Raw genomic sequence first — 9,115 nt, forward strand, 5'->3', positions numbered from 1 at the left:
TAGTGATGACTCCAACCCCTATTCATTACTCCATGAATCAGTCCAGCCTTTTCCCCTTGTATATCTTTAAAGTATCACTAAATAGTGAGAAAACTAGTTCCTAACCTCTACAACCCATTTACTTAATTGTTCAGTTCCAATATACATATATATCACAACAGAATTGTTTACCTGCTCCTCCTTCATAGGAAACAATTCTATCAACTAGAATACAGTACCTACAAGACAAACAGAATTCATTGTTTCCAAAGATCCTTAGGTTAGTATGTTTTCCTCCACTAACCCCTTTAGTAATAATACAAACATATAACACATTTATAATGCAGCTAGATTTTTTTTTCTATCATAGTCATATTCCATCCTGGAAGCCTCAAAATTACTAAATTTTTTTTTTAAAGTTTTCTGCATTAAAGTTGACTTTTTGTTCTGTGAAGTCCTATGAATTTTGACAAATGTATAGTATCATGTATCCACCATTACACCATCATATTGTATAGTTGTGTTTTTTGTTGTTGTTTGTTGCCCTGCTCATCAGGGCATCTCTTTCTCCCTCTTCATTGCCTCCATCTGCCTTGTGCTCTCAAATAAATAAACAAAATCTTCTTTAATTTACTTATTTGAGAGAGAGAAAGAAACAGAGAGAGAAAGCATGAGTTGGGGTGGGTGGGAAGGGCAGAGGACAAGGTGAGGGAGAAACAGGCTCCCTGCTGAGCAAAGAGCCCAATGCTGGGCTAAATCTCAGGGCTCTGTGATCATGACCTGAGCTGAAGGCAGACATGCAATGGATTGAGTCACTCAGGGGCCCCAACATACTATAGAGTTTTATTGCCCTAAAACTCTCCTGTGCTTCTTTCCCCACTACCAAAAATCTTGGCAACCACTTGTATATTTTCTTTAACCTATTATATTCTTAGAGAAGTCTTAAGTTCACAGCAAAACTGAGAGAAAGCTGCAGAGATATTCCATATAATCTTATTTGCTACACATGCATGACCTCCCTCATTATCAGTATCCGCCATCAGAGTGGTACATTTGTCACAACTAATGAACATATATTGACACATTATCATCCAAAATCCATTATTTATTTTAGGGCTCACTCTTGGTATTGTACATTCTATGGGTTTGGACAAATATATAATGACAAATATATAATGTATTATACCACTAGGGTATAATAGAGAATATTTTTTACCACACTAAATATCTCCGTGATCCTCCTATTCATCCCTCTCCCTTCTAACCCCTGGCAATCACTGATATTTTTGCTGTATCCATAGTGTTCCTCTTTCCAAGATGTTATGTAGTTGGAATCACACAGTATGTTTGTCAGCCTTTTCAGACTGGCTTATTTAATTTAGGAATATATATTTAAGAGCCCTCCATATCTTTTCATGACTTGATAGCTCTTTTCTTTTTATCATTGAATACTACTCTATTGTCCAGCTGTACCATAGTTATTTACCCATTCTAATACTGTAGGACCTCTTGGTTGCTTCTAAGTTTTGGTAATTATTAATAAAACCTCTATAAATATCTGTATGCAAGTTTTTGTGTAGACATGTTTTTAACTCATTTGAGCAATTACCCAGGAAGATAAATGCTGGTAAGTGTATGTTTAGTTTTGTTAGAAACTGACAAAGCATTTTCCAAAGTGGCTGTACAAGGCCCACCAGCAGTGAAGAAAAGCTCCTATTGCTTTTTATCTTCTCCAGCACTTGGTATCATTAGTGTTCTGTACTTTGGCTATTCCAGTAGGTATATAGCACCACCAATCTTTTTGGGAGTCTATAGTTTTGGGGTTTTTTGGAATATAATCAGAATCATACAATTTATAGTCTTTTCAGACTGGCTTCTTTCACTTAACAATATTCCTTTGAATCTCCTCCATTTTTTCAGGGCATGATGGCTCCTTTCTTTTTTATTGTTGAAATCTTATTCCACTGTGTAGACATGCCACAAATTATCCTTTTACCTACTGGAGGCATTGTAGTTGTTTCTATTAGAGTCCACTAAAGGCACTTTTTACTTGTGGTATATAGTTTTTTGTTTTTGTTTTTTTTTTTTAATTTTTCTGTTTTCCTTTAATTCCTTCTCATAGTTTCCAACATTCTGCTTACATTGCCCATGTTTTCTGCAGGTTGTTTACTTTGTCCATTAACTCTTCACATATTAATCATAGTTACTTAAAATCTCCTATATAATAATTCCAAAATTTGTATAATATGTGATTCTGGTCCTGATTCTTGTTTTGTCTCCTCAGACTGGAATTCTTCTTACCTTTACAATTTCTTGTATTTTTTTAAAGCCAGGGTGATGTACCACATAATAGGAAGTTAGTGTGAAATTTTATCTGATTAAGATTTAGTCTTCATTTAATGCTTTCTTTAGCTATAGGTGCAAAGTTCTCCAGTTCCTCTTGTGACTTTATCTTGTATCTCTTGTTTCTGGAAGTTGCTACTAAGGAACCCTCCTCCTGCAGAGTCTGTGTCTTCCAGTTCTTTTGACTATAATTTGCTGTAATTTTACTGGGGACTTATTTTTCTGGGTGTCAGTTATAGGAGAGAGGATGTTCTTCATAATCTTATGATGCATCTTAGTCATCCTAGTGAGCCAAGTCTATGTTCCTGGTCTCTGAGATTCATATTTGTTTCTTCCTTTTTGGTGAGACAGGATGAGTAAAGGGGGGGGGGGGTGGAGATGGCCAAATGTCGTTTTCCTAGATGGAAAAAATCTTTAGGATTTTTAGTCTTTTTTTCTGGAGAGTAGGCTTTTTCTATGGTAAATGTTCTGGACACTTTTCAAAATGGTTACTTTTACCCTTCCTTAAAGCTACCAAGGAACTTTTCTTGACTCTTCAATGTGAAAACAAAGTGGAGTTCCTGGACATAAATCCCATGAAACCCATATCCTTAAGACTGTGGCTCTCAGTAGTTTCTCACTCATCCAGGACCCAAACTTCAGCCATTCATCAAAATGATTATTTAGATGTTCCTACTAGTTTATGTCTTCTGCTACTTCTGCTCCAAGTAAGCAAATGTCTGCTGTTGATTCTCTGCATTTGTCTGTCTCCTCAAATGTCAGGGTGAGTTTTTCCTGTGACCTCAATTTTCTGATGGGTCCTAGAAAAGTCATTTATTTTTGGCTTGTTTAGCTTTTTTTATTGTTGTAAAGGTGGAAGTGAGAAAAATTAAATGTCTCAGAATACACACCATACTAGCATTGATAGAATATATTGGGCATAAATATAGCAAACAATTAGTGTATAGCCTGTATATACTACATTGTAGTGACTTAAGTGATTTGAAAATGAACTTTACAAGGAGACTTTTCATTGTTTATATTTTTCTCTATTACACGGTGAGTAATTCTGGGGCAGACTTTTGATCTAGCTTCATTTGTCAGGCAGTTCTATGCTGTTAGGAGTTTGGGGGTTTTTTAATGCATTTTTAAGTATATATTTTGATAAATATTTCTGAGGGCAGTGGAGATAAATAACTTAGTAGTGGGGGAAAAATCCTTTTATAAGGAAGTTAATAATTAAACTTATTTCTATGTGTGTTGTTATAGCATTGACATTTCTTCATGCTATCCATGGTCCATAGATTAAATTTCTCAAGCCAAGACAATGATTCTTCAGTTGAGACTTTTCCCTATGTCACAGGCTTTTAGGCTACTAGAATGTGGCTAGAATACCCACTGTCACTCCTCAAATGAAGTCTTAAGGACCCGTCTAACAAGTCTCATGTTAGTTGGAAGAAGTAGCAACAAAAATGTGCACATCCTATGCCAGGGCAAGTGAAATGCCTTATAAAAGACCATATTAAACATGAGACAAACATGGAAAGTATGCAAAAACACTAGAGCAGAAATAAAGACAGGCATAAAACAGATAGGATGGAAGAATTCATTTTGAAGAAAATATAACTCAAAGAGCAAAACAGAGGAAAATTTTTCACATATATTTCATGCTAAAGACAATGTAATAGTCTTTAGGACAATTGGGGAACTCTTAAAATATGAGATGATTAAGTGTGAATGAGCTGAAAGGAGAGAATGTAGAGTTAAGTGAGTAGAGGACCAAAGTGACACCATTACACAGATGACTAAATAAAAACCATAGGAACATTTTAGATAGTGGGGAAAATAAAATTAGTAATAGAAGAAATATATGAAATAGTATCAGTGAAATAATGGGGTAGAAGCAAAGAAATCAAAGACACTGAAGTTCATGTCATATAGGAAATATTGATCCAAAATAAAGGTAAAGTTTACACTGAAATGAAAACCCAACAAATGGAACTAAAACATAATTATATAATAGTAGAAAATATTTCTGAAATTAAAAAGAGCACTCACAAATGAAAAGCATACTGTTTTCAAGAAGTTCATTAGAGGTACCAATTTCATGACATTCTGGTAAAGTGATTGAATTTCAAGGATAAAGAAAGAATTCATTAGGTATTCAAGAAATTACAAAGGGAATAAATATGGTTGACCTCAAATACCTCCATGGAAAAATTAAGTACCAGAAGATAATAGAACAATGTTTACAAAATTTCAAGGGAAAAGCATGTCTTAATAATACTATAACCAGGCAAGTTATTATCCAAGTACAAAATGACAATACTGGTATACCTGATCGTGACAAATCTCAGAGAATAGGTTAATCCTGATGCCGTCTTAGAATTAAATTATGTAAGAAATCATTATAAAGAACTTAACAGTGAACCTTGAATCCATGTATACAAAAAAAAGAATAAATGTGTACATTACACATAAATAATGTGTATTTATTTATGTATAAAATAGAGATAAATTTTTTTAGAGGGTAAATGAATCAATCCATCAATAAAAAGTAATATATTAAAAAGAATAAAACTCACTTTTAGATTAATATTCCCTTCGGTCTTCGAGTTTCCCCAATACATAGTATAGAACATAAGTACAGAACATAGAATACATAGTATAGAACATAATAGAATTAAAAAATTCTGTTAGGAATTTAAAGTTTTTGTGAAAAATACAGTAATTCTTTATAATCTGAAGGAAGGAAAATTTAGCAATAGAAAGTACCTAATTTTATGAAATATAGAACATCAGTGGAATTCATTTGCATACTTGTTTTTAGGAAAAATCTGGTATAACGATTCTAAGGTTCTTAGATGGTTTAGAAAAAAACAGTAGCAAAGCCCTTAAGAATACTTAAAACTGTGTGGTTAGCATCTTACCCACAGGGTTATGCATTAATTCAGTTGTTATTTATTTGGAGCTCGAAGATGCAAGGTCCTATGCCAAACCTTTTGACATTTTCTGTTTTCCAAACCTGAAATTCACGTTGTACTATAAGACTTTCACCTATAGGGTTTCAAGCCAAGGTATCCTATTCAGTTCTTTAAAGTTCTCACAGGTATCATGTACTGTGAAATTCCCATGAAGTCTAAATACTTTTTGGTGTAGTGATTTGGCCAAATAGCAAAAAAGATGGAATGTGGGTTGTACTTGGATACATTGTTGGGTTTGGAGAGGCAGAGGTGTGGGTGAAAGTATTATAAATTTGGAAAACAGTATAGTAAAGGCACAATGGAAAATAAAAGTAAGTTCTTTAAAGTGCTACAGCAAGGAGTTCATGAAAGAAGAAATAGAATGTAATAGTGGAAAAGTGGGTTGAATTGGGTCCAATTTTCAAGGGTCTTCAATGCCTATACATAATTTGGATTTTTTTAGTACTGGAGCATAGTCACTGCAGATTTTGGGTGTTTGTAAAGACTCAAAGGAAGATAATGGTTTTGTGAAGATTTATCTACTAGCACTGGGTGAAGTTCATAAATAAATGTTTTTATTATTTGATTCACAGTCCAGATATAACCATGCCCATGAAGAGAGAGTTGTTTTCCACCATTCACTAGGTTTCCTAAAAAAAAAACACTCTTAAATTTTCATTTTCTTTATGAGGCACAATAATGTTTAAATTTAATCATCATATTATTGAGTACTTTTCTGATCTTTTCCATTCCTTTTATAACTCAAAAGTTCTTTTCCATCTCTAGGTTAGTTGAGTATTCATTTACACATGTTCTATGTTCCTGATAATATCTAGTAGTGCTTAGTACTCTAATCTATCAAGAATATATTTTGTTAAATGTTTTTTATTTTTACTTTATGCTATTTTAAAAAAAATTTGTTAAATGTCTTTATTTTTAATTTATTTTTACTGATTAAAGATTTTATTTATTTATTTATTTTTAAATTTAAATATTTATTTTTATTTTTAAAGATTTTAAAATAAAATTTATTTTATTTTATCTTTATTTTTAAAGATTTTAAATTATTTATTTATTTATTTATTTATTTATTTATTTTTTATTCGGCAGAGAGAGAGAAAGCGAGAAAGGTAACACAAGCAGAAGGAGTAGGAGAAGAAGATCCCCTGACCCTCGGTTTCATGACCTGAGCTGAAGGCAGATACTTACGGACTGAGCCACCCAGATTCCCGTTAAGTGTTTTTAAACAAGGATTTATCTACGTAGCTTTTGTACCATACTTACTGAAAATGCCTATTTTTCCACCTATACTTGTGATTTATCTTTATTGTTATTAATATTTTTAGGAAGAGGTAAGTAAGTATTTATTATCCTTCTTTTAAATATAATTTAATTACATATTTGCATAACTTGGTTTTTAATAATAACTGTGTTTCTCAACTGGCTTGAAATAAAATTCCATCAATTTTTTAATAGTTGGCTCTACTGAGACTTTACAAGTCTGTTCCAACATACACTGCCCCTAAGCTAGTAGGAGCTTTAGGATTATGTGTTCACCTTATGACACTGGTCAAAGAAGAGAGAGAACTGGAGGTGCTGCTGGGTTTTTTACTGTTTTTTTTTTTTTTTTTTTTTTTTTTTTTTTTTTTGAACATTTGGGAAGAAGCAGGGAAGGAATCTTTGGGCTGACTGCTAACTAGGTTCACTTAAATTCAGGTATGCCCTGGTCTTCTCTCTTCCTTATCTGCAAGGAGTCATAGAAGTTGAAGGATTGACTTAAAGGAACAGAAAGGGAAAAAAAGAAGCAGGAAAGGTTGCAGTGCAAAAGGAACAGAGCCAAAGGTCTAGACAGGACAAGAAGGAGTTGAGGTTGAAAGCCTCTGCCTCTCTGGCCCTCTGTTCTCATGCCTTGATTGGAGAAAACAGAGTGGGTTGATGAACAGATGATTTTCATTGATCTAACCCCCTAAACTGGTAGTCGACTGGGGCAGAGCTCCCTTATCTGTCCTGGATCCCCTCTTCCCTCTCCTGGGTGTTCATAACTCACCTCCAGGGGAGAAGAGCCTCCAGTAGAGCTGGCAAGGAGAGCCAGGACAGAAAAATAGTATTAGAATCAAAAGGTATCAGGGTGACATAGAAAACATAGGATTACCAGATCATCCAAATAAAATGTCCATCAGGACAAAAAAGAAGATGTTTCACCATACGGGCCCCTCTGCCCTTGCCAGGAATGAGAAGGGGCACGAAGCTTCTGTGAAATGTTTCCTATTGTGGCCTTTGTGCCAGCATCATCTCCTGGATGTTGTCTTTAGTTTCCTTCACACTCCACTCCTGGTAGAATTTTTCTGCTTCAATTCTTTAATTTTTTTCTTCTGTTATTTTCTGTTTCTCTCTCAGGAGACTGTGAGTTACCTCTTTGGACTGAAGAATAAACATTCATCCTACATCTTCATACTTGTTAGTCTTATCCACCAAAGTCATAATCTCTGTATCTGTAAGATGTGCATATTGTTTGTTCTGTTTAGCTGTTCTACCTGCAGGTCTTCAATCTTTGCCTCTTGTTAAATGTCAATAACTTTGTCTTGAAGCTTTGTGAAGGCCTTCCTCAGCTTCATATCCATAGGAACCACCATCTTGGTTCACTCTGTGTACTTGCACAGTGGGAAAAAACCAGAAAGGACCATCTTTATTATTTATTATAAATTTTATATGGGAAAGATCTATTGCCAATACTTACTTTTTTCCCAACTATCTGATTGATACTTTTGTGTTGTATCTTCTCTCTACCTACCCACCATGCCCTGGACTATAAATAACAGTTTCCAAGTTTGTATGTTTAAATACCTTTCTACTCATAGTGAGATTCCTGAACCAGTAGTATCAGCATCTCCTGTGGACTTATTTAAAAAATTGGCTCTTAAAGTCCAGTCTGACCAACTCAATTAAAATCTACATTTTATACAATTTCCCTTATATTTTGAGTGAACATTAAAATTTGAGAAGAGTTGCCTTACTAGATTACAACTCTTTGAGAGAAGAAATTAAGTATCTTGTTCATCATCCTTATCTTCATCCCTTTGGGCAATGACTGGTATATAGTATTTGCTCAGTAAGTATTGAGTGAATAAATTAAGTAGGTATTATAATAATATATATAATAAGATATCTAGAATCCTAATGAAGTAAGGACAATTTTGAGAAGCTATGTGAGTATATGTGAATACTTACATTAAAAAAAAAAGGTACAGATTTTGACTTGCTTTTATTTTTGGAAAATTTTGTGCAAAATAATTCTTGAATGTGTATATTTACCATAGCACCAAATTCAACCTGGCTACAAATAAAACTTGTGAATAAAATTTTTATTTTGTACAAGATTTGGAGATTTATGGAAACCTAACATCAGGAACCTATACTCGAGCCTTCTACCTCTCTGAAGAGGCCTTTTTCTCTATATTCTCATGGTCATTTTCTTATTTCTTTTGTGCCACTTATAGCGTAATGTTTATCTTTCTGTCTGTTATAATGTTTTCTCTTCAAGGATTTGAAACAAGTAATTTTGAAACTTCAGCTTGATAATATACATGTCTTTCTTTTTTCCTCTCTCTTTCTTGCTTTCTGCCTCTCCATTTCTTTCTTCCTCTCTCTCTTTTCCTTCCTTCCTTCCTTCCTTTTTTTCTTTCCTTTCTTCATTTTAGAAAGAGAGAGAGAGAGAGAGAGTGAGTGAGTGCTGGAGTGGGGGGGCAGTGGCAGAGGGAAAGGGAGAGAGGGGAGAGAGAAAATCTTAAGCAGGCTCCACACTCAATAGAAAGCCCTTCAAAGGGCTTAATCTCACAACCCTGAGATCATGA

At 34.0% G+C, this 9,115-nt stretch overlaps 1 pseudogene; it reads right to left on the reverse strand.

The window, feature by feature from the left end:
* Nucleotides 1–7,529: 7,529 nt before the first annotated feature.
* On the reverse strand, nt 7,530–7,897 carry LOC101686862 (annotated as a pseudogene).
* Between the last annotated feature and the right edge of the window lie 1,218 nt (nt 7,898–9,115).

This window comes from Mustela putorius, unplaced genomic scaffold (genome assembly GCF_011764305.1).
Source record: "Mustela putorius furo isolate JIRA1106 unplaced genomic scaffold, ASM1176430v1.1 tig00000832_pilon_pilon_pilon, whole genome shotgun sequence".
NCBI classification, from domain to species: domain Eukaryota; kingdom Metazoa; phylum Chordata; class Mammalia; order Carnivora; family Mustelidae; genus Mustela; species Mustela putorius.